Genomic DNA, 18,400 nt, shown 5'->3' with positions numbered 1-18,400 from the left:
CTCCCAACCTCAAACACATAGCATGCAATAAGCAGATATAAGCAGTCTTTTAAGAATGAAAGTCTTATCTGTTCCTTGTGGTTTCGAGTGAAAATCTTCACTGTCCCTGCTTCAGCTCCCTTGTCTCCAGGGTTGGTCAGCATACAGGTTTATAAGTTTTCCCTGTGTCTTGAAAGCAGCTCTGCTATCTTTTTGGCAGAGCTCAAGACAAGTGTGTCTCTCAGTTCAGCCCAGGTGTCAGCTAAAGAGTTCTCACTTCCTGTTTCAAAAGACAGGCTTTCTAAGCCATCTAATCAGGCAGGTGGTGTTTTGTTAATTGACTAAGAGCAGTTAACCACCACACTGCTGGATTAGAGGCACATTACCTGAACAGGGATAAATCCCCTGTTACAGGGCCATCAAACCTTGGATTAAATTTTATGGTTATTATTTGGGGGGGAGGGTGGCCAAGGAGCTTTTGTGAATTAGTTCTGGGGGGCTTCCACCCTGAAGATGAGGACAGCCTTCAGTAACAATTTTTTATTACAGGTTCCCATTGATTGCTTGCCAATGTGGCCATCTAGGATACTGTGGAGGTAGCCACTAAGGTAGCCAAGGTGGGTATGTACTGTAGTTTAATGTTAATAGTAACCCCTTTGTAGCCCTTAGTGGTCAGCTAATCATGGAAACCATGACTATCTGATCACTTGAACTAGTAAGGACTGAATATGTACTGTAATGGGTTGTATGTATTTTTTTCTCTCCTATTCCAGGTTGGGTTAGGTTATCTTGTCTACTGTGTATGTATACAATGGACATTGTATTGGTCATTATATAAATAAGCAAGATTGGGCTTTCGCCAGCCTAATGCCAGCTTGAAGTAAATTTCATTATTTGTGCTGTCAATCAGGTCCCAACCAAGATCGGGAATGTGATGACTTGGACAGATAAGGCAATAAATTGTGTTTTTACCTAATTTTTTGACGGCTGTTCGATATTTTTAACAGATCCATTTAAAAAGTGTTATTTTTTAACGATGCTACAATGATGACTTGCACAATAAAAATAACGCATTTTTTTCACGGTAATAACGCATTTTTGCTTTCCAAACTCTGATGACTCTAGGCCATTGTGTCATTTACCTTCTTAGCTGTTCTATTCACGATTCTGCTCAATTACTTCTTTCAGGGTTGTTTCCATTAATCTCATCCTTGCTCCACTTTTCTGGACTATAGCTACATAGAGATGCGGCCTATGCCACTGGTTGTTCTTACATGCTATTGTGTGATATACAGTAGTGTGAAACACAGAACCAATCATATCATTTACAAAGTAATGATATATCGTTATCATTGATTGACTTTATAGTATTTTTAATTAATATTTTTATTTTCAACTAAATATGTTGTTTTAATAAATACTGATATGTTATGATAGGATGTATTATTTAGTACAATCATATAGATTTTCTTATATTATCTTAATGTGTATAAGTATGAAACTACTATGTTTCCCCTATTGCACTTTCAAGTTTTGTTAGGTTAACTGAACAATTGCTACTATTAGTAAGGGTATATAAGAATGAGGATGAGATAATGCCACCATCCCCTGATGAAGCTTTTGGAATGAGCAAAATGCGTAGGGTTCACTAGGTGGTGCTGTACATTCATTCAGAGGACTCTGACAAGGATTTGCAAATATTTTCTGGCAAGCGGCAAGTAATGACATTGTCGATGTAAGACGCTAGACCAGCGGTGCGCAAACTGGGGGGCGCAATACTGTTCAGGGGGGTCACGGCGGTTGCAGAGGCCCCGTGCTCTTCCCCCAAGGAATTTAAATTAATGCCGGCGGACCGCGTGAGATCTCTGCAACTTCACTTACCTTCTCTTCGGCGATGCCATGACAACACAGCGTCAAATGACTCCGCAGGGTCATGTGACGTCGTGTTGGCATGGCAACATGATGTCACGTGACCCCGCAGCATCATTTGATGTCGGAGAGAAGGTAAGGTAGGGGGTTACGAGCAGGGAGTGAAGCAGGCAGAAGGGCACAACATGGAAAGATTGCGCACCCCTGCACTAGACGACAGTGTTGGGTGTGAGAACCCGGAAGTACACAGGAGGATTGGAGCACGGGGAGCTCTGCTGTCACCGGCGGCTGCAGCATTCCTGAGACGCGGATCCCAACCGGCTGCCCCTGACGAGCTAGCACCACGGAGGGACAACTGGACATCACAGTGTGCCCCACAAGATTCCGGTACTGTTGTGTTCCACGGACATTCACTGGGATTGGACAGTGTCCTTTTCTGTGGTGACTATATCATTACCAATCCTTGCTATCCTCTGACGCTGCACTTCAATTACTTTACTTGTAAGTAAGAATAGGGGCTTGTGGCCTAATACATATTTTGCCCTTTTTCTAAGAAGGTTGTGCTTGTCTTCTTTTCGTTTTTATTTATACTATGATATGTTTTATTATTACTGTGGGCAAAATAATGGTGTGGATATGCATATTGTGCTTTATTGCTTTGCAAACACACCTTTACAGTGCTATAGATTAAACAGTTCTGTCCATACTTGCATCTCAATAGTTTGATTTTAACTCGAAAATAAGTAAGCTCCTTAATTTGTTTTATGCACATTTTGAAGTTCCCTGAGGAAGTTATGTTATTAATATACACAATGCATGATATCATCCACTGTTTAGCTTATATAATGCTGAGATGTAATCCATACGACATAAGCAATGACATGCAATCCATATGACAATTTAGTTTACATAAGATGAGCGCCGGCAATTTTTTCTATTTTGGGTTGATTTAGTTTGGCAGCACAATACTAACATCTTCGATGAAAGCATACAACTATTGTCATCAAGAACTATTGCTAACAGAAGAACTAGTCCTTGGGACAAAAAGGAAAGATAAGTAACTCCCTAATTCCGCAGTGGGCAGTTCCAGTCCTCAAGGGCCACCAACAGGTCAGGTTTTTGCTTCAGCACAGGTGGCTAAATCAGTGGCTCAAACAAAGACAAAGACAAAGACTGAGCAACTGATTGAGCCACCGGTGCTGAAGCAGGGATATCCTGAAATCCTGACCTGTTGGTGGCCCTTGAGGACTGGAATTGCCCACCCTTGGTCTAATTGCTGGTGCACATAAGATGCCCATATCTCGACAAATTTAAATAATTTCAGTTTTGTAATTTGAACAAACTTAACAAGACTTATTGCTTGAACTGCTGCTTTAATTCCCAATGACGCAACTTGACGCATGCGCAATACCGGAAATCATAGCATCTTTTTTTCCCCCAGAAAATAAACTTTGACATCAAGCGGCAAAAGGAGGAATTTCGATGGACCTCTAATATCGCTTTTTTAAAACGTTGCTTGTGCATTTGTGAATTTTTATTGATTAGGAGAGAATAATTGTGAGCTTTATAGAAAACCTTATACAGTATGCTGCTTCTTTTCATAAACCACAAACTAACTAATAACGCTCTCTATCAGCGCTTGATCCAATTAGGCTAATGTGATATAAATATCAAACAAAATGTGCGTGATATAACAAATATGTGAAACAGCTGCCAAGGGGGCAGCAAACAATAGACAGTTCCAAATCTAACATAACATATGAAAAAACAAAAAGCTAGGTCCCCGGCGCTAATGGGTTAAAGTCCACAATACCATGATCCAAGATACGGTCCTTAATGGAAAAGACAGTCCTGGCAATGGGTGGGTTAACCAATGCAATTTCAGAGTGGCCCCTGAGGAAGTGACATTGCGTCACGAAACGCGTAGGGAGGAGGAGCTTAGTATCCCACATGTATGCCTCTCCACTGCTGTACCTTCCGGCACCTGAGACTGACCCGCGCTGCTGACGTCATCAATCGGCGAGTGGTGCACGACTGCGTGGGTTCCTTGTTCCAGCCGGACTGTAGCAGGTTGCGGACGGCATCCGTTGGTCACATTTGCTACCAATACAAATTGTAAGTATTGGTAGTATGTTTGTTTTTATGTAATAAAAGTGTAAGTACGTTTTTACACTAGGCTGTATTTATTTCTCTACACGCTTGCTGTGGGGGCTTATGCTGAATTCCTGAGGGCACTACCAAGTACAAGAGAAACCATCCGACTGTAACCACGTGGGGTTCGTGGATATTGAGGTTGGAACGCGACACAGCACAGATTCTCTCCCCTGAATGTACAAGAAATTATCTTGTAAGTTACGGTTATTTCCATCTTAGTTGGGGCTGTGGTTCTTTATATACTGCGCAATTGGTGTGTCTCTTTTTTATTCATTGCAGAGAACATCTGGGGCCATTCTGAAGACCATCAAAGCCACTCTGAAATTGCATTGGTTAACCCACCCATTGCCAGGACTGTCTTTTTCATCAAGGACTGTATCTTGGATCATGGTATTGTGGACTTTAACCCATTAGCGCCGGGGACCTAGCTTTTTGTATTTTCATATGCTATCTTTTCATATTCAATACTTTTTTTTATTGATGTTGCATTTGTTTGCATTTTGCAGTATTATTACAGTAGACTTGCATGTGTAATTAACTCTGTTAAGAAAACCCAAAAATAAAATTGGATATATTTTATTATATATGTATTATTTATTATTCAATAATTTCATCTTTTCCTAGACTTGCTCATCTTTTCATTCTATTTTTATATTATGCGCATGCGTGTATGTCTAATTGGAACCTTATTGAAACGCATATGCGTGCCATCACATTTAGGCGCGTGCGTGTATGTCTAATTGGAACCTTAATGAAACGCATACACAGAACAACATGTTTGCACATTTCCCCCCCCACCCTCTTTCCTCTAGTGCTGCAGCTCTGAAAAGAAAAATCACCAGGATTAGTGCATTAAAGGCAGTGAGTATTTCACAATATTGGACTATAACTACTGTCTAACTATCTTAGAAACTATCTTAGAAATCTAAGAAACAATCTTAGGTAATATCCCATATCTGAATCTGTCTGCTTCAACTCTTTGCTGTGTGTATGTTTGTATATGCAACTGAAACAATCTTAGGTAATATCCCATATCTGAATCCTGTCTGCTTCAACTCTTTGCTGTGTGTATGTTAGTATATGCAACTGAAACAATCTTAGGTAATATCCCATATCTGAATCCTGTCTGCTTCATCTCTTTGCTGTGTGTATGTTAGTATATGCAACTTAAAATAAAGAAAAACCTGGCGCCAAATTGTCAGTGGAATGTCCTGAACTCCTCAAGGGATCCGTACACTTGCTCGACAGACCATGCAAAGAGAAAAACACAAACAAACAAAAATCATAGCGCAACACTGTAGGGTGAGCAGTACGGCACTAATACACACAAACAATTAAGAGTCCTAGCGACAATTAAAAAACTATTTATTAAAAGGAACTATGCCAAGTCTGGCATTGGCAAATACAAAGAACCGCAGGTCATCTGAGACACAAAAATTGGAGCCCTACTTACAGACAGCAAGGCTTAAACTCGCATTGGTAGGAACAAGTCCTAAATACAGATGGTCTCCCTGCCGGGTGATGTCTCTGCTCCGTTGCGGCTTGAGCTCCAGACCGTCCCTGCGATCGTAGCCGGAACAGCTCCGGCCGTGGAGGCTGGTGTGCGGGGTCCACAGCTCTGCACCGCGTGTAGACACACGCCTCACTTCCTCCTCCGGAGCAAACTGGAAATCTCTGCGCGCCCGCGCGCGATAGTACCCGTGGCCTTAAAGGGACAGCTGGCAGGCTGAAGGGAAAGCTGGGCTCCAATGTCAAATGACCATAAACGTCCAAAGCCAGTCCAACAGTGGCAATGCCACTAGCCCTATGCGTTTCGTAGATGTCACTCTACTTCCTCAGGGGCTGTCTTCTGGGTTAGGGGGGATTCCGATGTCTCCCATGTGAAGCTTGAGACAGATCTTCCTGCAGTTGCTGGAGCCAACTGGCTTCTCTCTCTCCCTGCACTGCCTGCTGGAGAGGAAGAGGAAGCTCTCCCCCCCTCAGCTGCAGGAAGAGAGAGAAGCCAGTCGGCTCCAGCAACTGCAGGAAAATCTGTCTCAAGCTTCACATGGGAGACATCGGAATCCCCCCTTGAGGAGTTCAGGACATTCCACTGACAATTTGGCACCAGGTTTTTCTTTATTTTGTGTTATTCTGTTAGTACTGGCAGTATCACCGGGCAGCCAACCTTTATTAGAAGTCATTATTATACTATCACACTGTGTTTTACACTTTAGCGCTAGTTCACAATTTTTTGTTCACCATTTTAGTATATGCAACTGAAACAATCTTAGGTAATATCCCATATCTGAATCCTGTCTGCTTCAACTCTTAATTGAATTAAGCTTTGACACCTAGGCAGGGAACACCATGTGTAGAAAACCATCTGTTTGAATGTGCCTCAGATGTGCTAATTAGGCAGACAGAACCAAACTGTCAGGTGACTTTTTAGGCCCATATAAACCCTGTCAGAACAGCTAATCTGCCTGCAGCCCATTATAAGTGGCAGGAATACTGCACAACTGAAGTTTAAAAGGAAGTTGTGAAGAAGTGGACACCCCCATCTGGCACCGATTCCTGCATTTGAACTACGCTGGAAAGGAGGATATCATCTTTACCAGACTGCATCATTACTGCTGTGATGCTGCCTTTTCCATTTATATTTGCTGTGACTTCACTTCTAAAATTATGCACTTCATTTTACCAGCCTCAGTATGTCTCTAACTCTATTCATATATCTCCATCTCTCCTTCCTTCACCACTTCTCTGTTCACATGAACTCATTTCTTACCTGCATCCTCTGACACCATACAGCTATATCCCCTGCACTAAAAAACACCCCTATAAATTATCCTCACACATCCTCTTTCTATCCATGCTTTTCCTCCTTGCTTCTGTGGATATCTCTCCCAATCCTGGTCCCTGCCTTATTCCTACATGCGCTCATCCTCGCCTGCCAATTGCAATCTCTTCTGCTTCTGGAATCAACCCCTCCAACCTCATAACCATCCCCTGCCACTCTCCCTCCTCTCTCCCTTTCTCCTGTGCCCTTTGGAATGCTCGCTCCCTTTCTAACAAGTTCCTCTCTGTACATGACTTTTTTCTCTCACTCTCTGCTCCTATTTGCTATAACTGAGACATGACTCACTCAGTCTGACTCTGCTCTGGAAGCTGCCCTCTCTTATGGTGGCCTTTCTTTCTCCCACCCTCCACGCACTGATGGCAGGGGTGGAGGCGTGGGGCTCCTGCTCTCCTCTCTCTGCCGTTACCGAAACCTTCCTATTTCTCCATCTCTTGCTTTTCCCTCCTTTGAGGCTCGCACTGTCCAGATCTTATCTCCTCTCCCTGTCCATGTAGCTGTCATCTATTGCCTACCTACCTCTACTCATTGCCTTTCTGCCTTTCTCTCTCCCTTTGAATCCTGGCTCTCTTTCTTTCTCTCCTCAGACTCCCCTGTTCTTCTCCTTGGGGACTTCAATTGCCACATTGATGACCCCTCTCTCCCTTGGGCTTCCCGCTTTCTTTCTCTAACCTCTTCTTTTGGCCTTCAACAGTGGACTGCAGCCAGCACCCACAAGGATGGCCACTACTTAGACCTGGTTTTCACTAAAAACTTCTCTCTCTCCGATTTCTCCATTTCCCCCTCTCTGACCATCACCTCATCTCATTCTCTGTATATCGCTTCTCCCCTTCTCCACCTCCATCTACCCCCCGGTTCTGCAGAAACCTGCACTCTATTCACTTACCTGACTTTGAGTCCACTTTACGCTCCTCCCTCTCCTCTCTCAGCTCTGCTACAGACCCTGACAATCTGGTCAGGAACTACAACTCTGCCTTGTCCTCCTCTCTTGATCTACATGCCCCACATTCTCTCTGCCGCCCTCGCCCTTCTAACCCTAGACCCTGGCTAAATTCCCACATGCGCATGCTGCGTTCTTCCACTCGTTCCTCGGAAAGCCTCTGGGGGAGATCTCAAACTCTTGCAGACATCCTTCAATACAAATTTATGCTTTCCTGTTTCAACTCTGCCCTCTCGCAAGCTAAACAAGCCTACTTTTCTTCACTAATCAACATGCACAAGTCTAACCCACGCCGCCTGTTCTCTGTCTTTGATACTCTACTCAAACCACCCTCAGCTGCCTCTCCTTCCTCCATCAGGACTTTGCTGACTATTTTAAGGAAAAGGTGGAATCCATACGGCAGAACATCCCCTCTGTTTCTTCCTCCCATCCTACACCTCTTCCTGACTCTGCGCCTGCCTTCCTTGACACTTTTTCCACTGTCTCAGAGGAGGATGTTTCACTGTTGATCGCCTCTTGTCCCTCTACCACTTGCTCTCTTGACCCCATTCCCTCCCATCTCCTAAAACCTCTTGGTCCTACTATAATCCCTACGCTCACACACATTTTTAACTCCTCCATCTGCTCTGGAACCTTTCCATCCTCTTTCAAACATGCAACAGTTATACCATTACTCAAAAACAGCAAGCTTGACCCTACCCGTCTTTCTAACTATCGACCTGTCTCCCTCCTGCCTTTTGCCTCTAAACTCCCTGAACGTCTTGTATTCTCTCGCTTGCTCCATTTTCTCAACACCTATTCTCTCCTATAATAAAAAACAAGTGTACTAAAACAAGCGCTAGACCTGATAATAAGTGCAGTGCACAAAAAGCAGCCTGGTGATCTAATGTGGGTAAAATTTCAAATAATGCCCGAAAAACAATTAGAAATACAAAAATAGAAATAAACCTGGCGCATGTGAAAGATAATCAATAAACAGTGATAACATATAAATTGTGTGACCAAAAATATATAACCAAAAGTGGTGATGATTATCTAGAGTCCAATAAAAGGATATGATGGTATATGGAATGAATAGAGTCCTTTTCTTCAGTGATAATCAAAGATAGACTCAGTCCTCCAACCATGTGAAGAAGTTCCTCCCTGCAGCAGCTGTTTCCTATATGTTAAGACATAAACCAGGGACACAACATTGCACAGTGCAGTTTGTAAGCAAAGACGCCCTCTGATAACTGTCCAAAATAATGCCTACTTACTAGAGGTAAGAAGGCAGCATACAGTTGACAGAAACTGTGTCTTGGGTCTTCTAAATCCACACCTTTTCAGGGTGCCACGAACCCCCCGTGACCCCCCCTGGTCCGATTGGATTTGGATTGAAAAAATACCTTTTTCCCAAGGTAAACTGTTTTCTGCAGATGTCTTAGAGACCTAAGCTCAAATCTCCATAATGGGGTGAAGTGCGTCGCATTCCAGGAAAAAGCCAGGGAAAAAACGGCGAAGTGTTATACTCAGATGAGCCGCAGCAGTACTGTACTTTCTCACATTTCCTCCGGGTGTAGAGCATGACAAGTCTTTCTCTGAAATATTCTCCCCCTCTTTTACGTACCTTGTTGAAACCCTTTACATACATGAAAGTTTCTATCATATTCCTTCTCCCTGTAACGAGTGCTCACCAAACAGGACGGGGCCGCGTGGCGGATGTGGGGATAGTGATATACACCGACCTACAACCGCGTAACCACGTAACCGCGTCCGGAGTGCAGAGTGAAGGTCGTGTAGCCGGGTCAGGATAGGAGAGGTCAGAATAGTCGTGATACTCGCCGTGGTCTAGGATTGGAGAAGTCAGATGGTCGTTGTGCGTAGCCGGGGTCCAGGAGTAGAGAGGTGGGAGTCCCTATACAAGGCAAGGTCAGGGGTCAGAGAAGGCAGCGGTCCGGGTACAAGCTGAGGTCAAAGGTAACAGAAATAAAGACAGAATGCAAGAGCAACAGCAGGGCAGCAGGATGCTTGAGGCAAGCTCTTCGGAACAAACAGAAGTTTATGCTCAGCCAATTTGGCTCAGGGCTGGCTGAGTATATAAGGAGCAGGGAGCCAATGGGAAGGCTTGCAGACAATGAGTCATGAATAATTACAGATAGGTTGTCCAGTGATAGGCAGGAGCGGAGTGCACCACAGGTGTGGAGTAATTGATGTTGTTAACCCCTCGCATGTCCCTGGGGATGCGCCCCTGGCGTGGAGTGTGAACAGGAGCACCCTCCATTGTGTCACGGGAAGCGGTGTGAGTGCAAAGCTTAGGTCCAGTCCTGGTAGTGGGAATGCGGCGCTTGCGCGCAGTGCTCACGCCAGAAGCGTCACCTGTGACATCACAGGGTGGGGCCTAAGACCGATCCGTGAGGTGTCCCGCCAACTGACAGCACGACTCCTGTGCAGAGCCTCGAGTGAGGTGCGTCAGCCATACTGTCGCGGGACACGTTACGGGGGCGAGGCCAAGGTCCAATCCTCACACTCCCTTATTTCTCACAAACTGTACATGTTGAGGTTCTTTAGTCTTTCCTGATAAGCTATCAACATAAAGTATTAATCATTGGGTGTAGAGCCATGTTACAGGAACTTTGGCCTTTGAAACAATTGTGGTGGTGGTGAATGGGAGACAGGCAGACAAAAAAAAGGGTGGTGGCCCACATCCAAGATACAGTCCATGCGGAACACTGGTTTGGAGGGAGAGGTGGCTGCACGTGTGTAAAGATATTCTTAATGACTTTCTGTATGCTGACTCTGGTGACCAAGTATTATGGTCCAGGGGAATAAAAGTTAATTATCTTGGGCTCTACAGTGCGGTATTAACAGCTCCAGGAAATCCTGGATCAAACATAAGAAAAATATTGAGTAACTCAAGCAGGCTATCAAACTGCATTTGTATGCAAACGGTTGTAGCTCGTATTCCGAGCCTGTCCAAAGAACAAAACACATCATTGATGGAACAAAAATATTTTTCTGATATGATATTTTATCAATGTCGGTCATGTGCAGGGTGGCATACAAAGGGGCTACATTACTGCCCATAGCTGTTTAAAGGAGCAATTCATGCACATTTTTATTACTTTTTTAACATACTGTAGGTTTGAAGCAGGGGTCTCCGTAGCCAAACCTCATTAAATTCAGCTTTGAGGACCCCCTGCTTCCCAAGATACTTACCTCGAAAAAGGTGCCGAAATCTCGGCAAAGTTTAAAGTTCCCGCGTCACGCCTGTCAAAAGGAAGCCGAACCTGATGATGTCCCAGCTTTCTATTGGCCTGCCAGACGCGGGAGCTTTGAAACTCCGCCATTACGTGAACCCGGCGAGGTAATCATCTCCGGAAGGGGATTCAGCTACGAAGACCCCCTGATTCAATCTTATGTAAAAATATACATTTTAAAACGTCCCACACCAGCCAGATAAGTGTATTGGACTAAAACTGTTTCATTTTGGAGTGCAGAAGAGTTTACATATTGCAGAATGGAAAACCAGTGACTCTCCTTTTGTATGTATTTTCTTCTTTTCAGCAATTCTGTATGCAGCTGGATGCAAGCAGGTTTTTCCTTAGCACAGAAGTGAGATTCCTTATAAAACATTTTTTGCTCAAAATATCCAACAGACTAACAGTCGATGTGCTTGGTTACCTAAATGTCTTTTTATTGTGTTTGGTCTCATTCTTTCTGCAGCCACCACCATTAAACAGATGACACCCTGGGTAATTTCTTCTTCCTCTACCAGTGTACTAGTAAAACAGAATTGTAAATATTTTTTGTGATATTTTCTCATTTGTACCCAACCTCAGACGGTCGCATCCAATCTGCAATGGTGTTGCAGTACAGAGGGGGGCTGGGGAATAGTTCTGTGTACTGCAAAGGAGCTGGGGGCGTGCCAACCATGTTAGTAATCCATGCCCAACTCTAGTGTTTTTTCAACCAGGGTTCCTAGAAACTCTTGGGTTTCCGGGGCTCCCTGTAATTTTCAGGGAGTATTTGAAATTGTACCAAATACAGAAGAATTTACAAGGCATCTGATCTCAGACACGCTATTAGAGAGGGTTGGGGTTTTGCAGAATTTCACATAGGCTTTCTTAACCAAAAAAAGTTTGGAAACCACTGCTCTTCTAACTACAGGAAACACTAACCATGTCTTCTACTGACAGACTACTATTCAGTTCCTGTCATGTTCACACCCTCATATCCTTAATCCCTCATCTCACTAAGGGAATAAAATCATTACATATTGTGATGTTTCCGTCACAGCGTAAGATCTTATGCCCCAGATCAAAGGCAGGAAACTTAGAGTTTGGTGCACAGGGGGTTTATTTACAGGGTAGAAATCAGGAACATAACATAAACAAAGAACATAATTCCACTTTGAGGAGTACTGACTAATACACCTTAGTCACCGACTAAATGTGGGAGAGCTAAGCTCTTTCCCCACCTTGCACCCTGGAGCTGTGGACAGACAGCAGCTCCCCTTGCAGCCTCTCCCAGGGCTGTCTGTGTATGTGTGCCTTCAGATCAGCACAGCAGCAGCAGGAAACTGTCTGTGCTGCCTTTTACATGGTACCTAATTAATTGGCGCTTAGGTGGGAGGGAAGGGAACACACCCTGGAAGGTGCGGGGTCCTATGTACCTCCTCTCAAACACATCACAATATACATGTAACATGGCTGGACCAGATTGCCTCTCTGCCTCGTGTCATGTAAGTCCTGATAGCTACAGGCTGTGGCAGGTAATCCTGTGGGCATCGACCCCCTCACCCCCCATTCTGATTCCCTGAGTGACAGAAGTGGTGGTGACAACATAGGAATCTGGGTGCAGCCTATCATGGTGCCCGCCCAATCCTGTGCCCACCCCTTCTGAGCCTCAGTGAGGAAGTGCAAATTTGTAGGGATTCTAGTTCCACTTCTCCTAGGGAGTGGGTGTGCGCCATCTCCTCTCAGTCGGGAGGGAGATAGGCCAGTCAGTCCCTCATGGGCTGGCTGGCCAAGAAAGATCTGAGGCATCCATTAGAAGAGAGACAGCAACATCCAGAGGCCTGGAATCCTCTGTAAACCCTGCATCTGCTGTGAGAACATCTGCAGTGACTGCTTAAATAAAGCCCTTGTTTTATATACCCCTGCCTTACAGTAGCTCTCGTCTATTTGGCAGGGGGTAACATCGATCAAAAACCTTTCCTGTTCCCCCACTACATCACGGAACACTCCGCTCTCCTTGACCCTCACAGGTATGCCACCACTGTGACAGCAGTAGCCATAGCAGGGTGGGGTGGGAGGGAAGAGTACATGCATTGCATACACAATACATATTTCTTTTTATAGATGCTAGCAGATGTTCCAAGGATTGAGATTATAAAAGTCTGACCAGGACGGAGAAAACTATTTTTTTGAGACACACAATTTATGAAGACCCACAAAAGATGCCTTCACATTAATATCTCTAAAGCAGAAAAAAGAATTCACAGTGAACTATATGATCAGGATAAAAATGCACTTTGTATAACTATTGTTCTTTTGGACGTGGTCTTTAAAGCAGCAACCTGTGCTGCTTGCTAACAACATAAGTATTTGGATTCATTTTCGCCATAGCATAATTCTAGTTATCTTCAGAGGTGAAGCAGCACCGAGGGAAAATGTTCTGACAGGAGACGGTATGAAATGTTTTGCACAAGGAGTCAGCAAAGTGTTGATGGACTTTCCAATCGTTTTTGACACTGAAAAGGTTAACAAATGAATAAATTAAAGGTTTGAAAGTTACATTTATATCTGTGTGCAAAGAAAATATATCAAATAGTGGCGCTCTATTTCTAATTAAAACATATGTTAACACAATATTAACAATTTAACCAAAATAAAAATAAATGTGGTGATACAAACAAACTTGTGATGCAGCTGTGACCCAAGGCAGGATTGCTCTCTCAATCCCAGGTAAGTGAAGAAGTGATGATCGATGGGAAGCGCAAAAACATGTGGAAATAAAAAATATATATAGTGTGATTCAATTAATTACAAGTGGAATATGTCTTTATTCGGTCTATAACTGTTATACTCACAAAAGTGAGGGTTGGTCTGTACACGTAATGGTATCTTTAAGTGTTGCCCCTTCAATGTTAGAGACCAGTGTTCCAGCTTCAGCAGTGATGTAAGTACAGGTTCCTTAAATGGTTAAGCACAAACAACCAAACATAGTGGGGACTGTTTAAAACTGTATTAGAATAAGTGGATGGTAATACACTCACATGATATTAGTGGTTAGTTAGGCATTTAGATACACAATGGGATCTCGCCTCCGGTTTGCCGTCTACTTCTTTCCTGCTTCTCCCCTGCTCGGCGTGCGTCTCACGGTTGCGTTTCAGCAGATCCGGATGTGACGTCAGCAGGTTTGGGCAGTTCCGGTCGGCGAGTCAGCTGTGGATCCTCTCTCAGCGTCACTCTACGCGTTTCACCTTACTCGGTTTCATCAGGAGTGACGATGGTACTGATCTTGGATGGTTATATACCTTACGTTATTCACTGATTGGTTCAAAACTAATTGAGAGTTTCTTAAAGGTATATCGCTATACTGTATATACTCTAAGTAGCTATATTGCAAGCGTATTTATTTATACCTGCTTACATAAGGATTTATTAGTGATTTTATAATACGGAGATATATATTCTCCACATCAGACATGTGGAGTTTAGTTGAGACTACATGCATTTAACACATTTCCTCCATATCTAAACAAATATGGAGTTCAAAAATATTTATATCTGTACAGCGAGTAGTAGTGTAGTATTAAAGCAGGATGAGATACAGTAAAGGAAACTTGTGCCAAGAATAAATTCCTAGTTTGAGAACCACAGCAAGTTTTCATGTGGTAGCTATCGAGATTTGATTAATCCAGTTCAACTTTCTTCCAATAACCTGCATAACAAATAATTGCAAAGATGACCCTACAAAATAGTCTTGTTCAGTGCCAGTAGGACAATTGGTGTGACATTAATTTATTAGCTTATAGTCTGTATGCAGTGTTGGCGTACAAAAAAAAAAAAAATTCTCAGTAATGCATGCACAATACACTGGTCCAAGAGCTGACACTCTGGGACCCCCAAAACACAGTTCAGGAGCAACCAAGTGGGTTTAACCTTTATTATAAAGCCTGGTTACCCCCTCCCCATTACACTTCCCCCTCAAGATGAGGTGGCTGCCACAAAACCCCGCTTCTGGTGGTCCCACACACCCAAAGACTCAAGCTTTTTGGTTCACTTGAGATGACCTGTTTGGAGAGTCCAGTAGCATTTTCAGCCTGATGCCGGTCTTGGGTTGGATAGGGAAGTCACCCTCCTGTAACACAAGCATTGCAACTTACCCCCCCTCCCCTGACATACTTTGTAGCCACCTCCGAGGGCTGTAATCAGTGATCACTGTAAGTGACCGGCCATATAGGTATGGATGCAGGTTCTTCAGCACCCCAAATAAGGCCAGACATTTTTTTTTTTCAACAGTGGCATATGTCACTTCCCTGGGCAGCAGTTTGCTGCTCAGATACACACTGGGATGTGCACCCCCTTTCTTGCCCACCTGGCTGAGTACAGCACCGAGAACAGTCAGAGGCATTGGTCTGTATCAGGAATGTTTGCTGTAGGCGGTTACAGCCAGTATGGGTGCACTAGCCAAGGTTGTCTCCAGTGCCTGAAATGCTGTTTCACAGGCAGGAGACCAAGCTACCAGAACTGAAAATCGCTTTTGGGTCAAGTCAGTCAAGGGTTTGGCCACGGCACTGTACTGGGGAACAACCTTCTTGTAATACCCTGCAGTGCCTGAAAACCCCATAACCTGACTTTTGGTCCTAGCGACCGGCCATTGCCCTCCCCCTTTCTGGTTCTGGCTTCAGGTGCCCTCCACCCACTCTGTGCCCCAGGTACAGTACCTCTGCCATACCCACTAAACACTTTGTAGGCTTCAGTGTCAGTCATGCCTCCCTGATCCTCTGCAACACTGCAGCTACAGAAACAACATGTAAGCCCCACGATTTACTAACTCCAGCAATGTTATACAAGTATGCCCTTGCAAAGCTTTGCATCCCAACCAGTACCCTACTGACCAGGTGTTGAAAGGTAACCAAGGCATTCCTCAGCCCAAATAGCATCACAAAAAATGCAGAGATCACTGGGAATGATAAATGCCGACTTCTCCCTAGCCTCCTGGGTCAGTGGGATTTTCCAGCACCCTTTGGACAAACACCTGGTTGTCAGATACCTTGCCCCTGCAAGCTCATTGACCAGCTCCTCCATGCGGGACATGGGATCAGTATCTGACACCATTTGAGCATTGAGCTGCCAATAGTCCACACAGAACCAGGTGGTTCTGCCCTTCTCAGGTACCAGGACTACCGGACAAGCTCAAGGGCTCTGAGATGGTACAATTACCCTAGGGCCAGCATCTCTTTCACTTCCCTCTCTATACTCCCTTTTACCTCTGCTGATACACGATAGGCATGCTTATGCAGAGATCTCTGATCACCAGTCTCCACTAGATGATCTGGGATATGTGTTCTGCCCAGCTTACCCAGGAAGAGACCCTATGCTGCTCTAGTACTGTATAACCTTTGCTTGCACACAATGCTGTGCACTGAGCTGGGACCCTATCCCTACTTGCTCCACTGTGCCCCACTGCCTAGATTCCCCTAGGAGGTCAAACAGAGCATTGCTCACCGGGTCCCCCATCAGTGGGCTACAATTCGCCAGCACTGATGCCACACTACGTGTAAAATACTCAAACATCTTAACAAGATCAGCCCTATTTCTCTCTCTCACCATCTTCCTGTACAATGTAGTTGCACTCATTCATCTTCCTGATAACCGGGTACGGTCCAGACCAGGCAGCCATTAATTTGTTCTGCTGAGTGGGCTTCAGAACAATTACCTGCTGTCCTGGGATGAATGATCTGCCGGGGGCATTGTAGTCACACCAAGTCTGCTGCTTGGTCTGAGCCTCTCTGAGATTAACCTGTGCTAGCCCCATAAAGCATTCCCAACCGATCCCGGAGTTACCACAGAAGCATCAGTATTGGTAGTCTCTCCTTCCCACCCCTCACAGAGTAAGTCAAGAGGTTCTCGGACCCTGTGAGCAGCTTGAAGGGAGAGACCCTGGTAGATTCTTGCAGTACCCCTCGGTATGCAAATAGCAAGTGCTGCAAGTGAATCTTCCACTCTGTTCCTTCAACCTCTATAAATGCTCGAAGCATCCGCTCCGGGGTCCCATTGAACCTCTCGCCTAAAACGTTCCCTAGGGGGAATAAGGGGTTGTGCTCGGGTGCTTCACCCCGCACACATCCCAGAGACCCTGTAACAATTCACGCATGAATTGTGACTCGATCAGTTCGAATCTAACGAGGGCAACCTACTCTAGTGAAAATGTCTAACAATGCTTCTGCCTCAGCATTGATGGTGGCAAGTGCCACAGCCTCAGGGTCCTGGGTAGAAAACCCTACCCCCCCTGTGTATGTAACACTTGCCAGACCAACTCGGAATCATGAAGGGTCCCACTATGTCTATAGCTACCCCCAGGAAAGGTTCCCCCATTACCTGTAACAGGTTCAGAGGGGCCTTCACATGATCACCCACCTTACATACCTGCTGGCAGGAATCCCTGGCACAGCCCCTGATGCCCCCAGCCAATAGCAACACTGCAACAGCTGGGCTCTCATCTGAGAAACCCTGATGCCCCGCTAGTGGTATTGAGGGGGCTATTTTCAACAACTGTTGCCTATACTCCCTCGGTACCACTAACTGTCTCTTACCAGTCCAAACCCTGTCTGAACCTGGAGATACCGGCTCTCTATACCAGAGCCAACGGTGACATAACTGGCCTGACCCACTGCCTGAGTCAACCTCAGACGTGGTGTCAGGATGAGCCTGACAGACAGCACAGGCGTCGTCACTAGAGTTCCACTCCTCCCGCCGGGTGTGGCTGGCTCTCTGTTGTCAAGTGAGAACTGCCTTCACCTGGAGCCGGAGGAAGTACAACGCTGTCCCCCATTTACTCCCACCTCTGTAACAACCTCCCACCCCCATGTACTGTAAATGTATAGTAGCACCTGGCTATATATATATATATATATATATATATATATAAATTTCGAGATACACTGATCTCTTCTTCCGGCGATAAAACAAAAATTGTAGCGCCACAGTATTAATAGTGGAAAACTTAAATAGTGACTAAGGTGTTAATAAAATGGTGAACTTGAGTGTAAAAATGCAAAGTGTGATTACTTATAAACAACATAAATTATTAATAGAAATGTACCACACAAAACTTCACAACATATACAGTACATAAATTATGTGAAAAGTGCAAAAAACGTAAAGGAAAAGAGTCCACCCACTCCTTTTTAAATCAGTCCACAAAACATGTGGATAATTAATGCTGGTGTGGGGGGTCTTCGGCTGCTCTCAATAAGGATGAACCACATCCAAGATTACCTAAAAAAGAAAAAGAAGAGAGAGCGCACGCCCCATAGCATAATACTGTTGATTTAATAATAAAAAGGAAGGGAGGGAGGGGAGGAGGGGGGGGGGGAAAGAATAACACTCAAGAGTATAAATCAATTAAAG

This window comes from Ascaphus truei, chromosome 1, assembly GCF_040206685.1.
Source record: "Ascaphus truei isolate aAscTru1 chromosome 1, aAscTru1.hap1, whole genome shotgun sequence".
Taxonomy (NCBI): Eukaryota; Metazoa; Chordata; class Amphibia; order Anura; family Ascaphidae; genus Ascaphus; species Ascaphus truei.
This window is presented reverse-complemented; position numbering follows the sequence as displayed.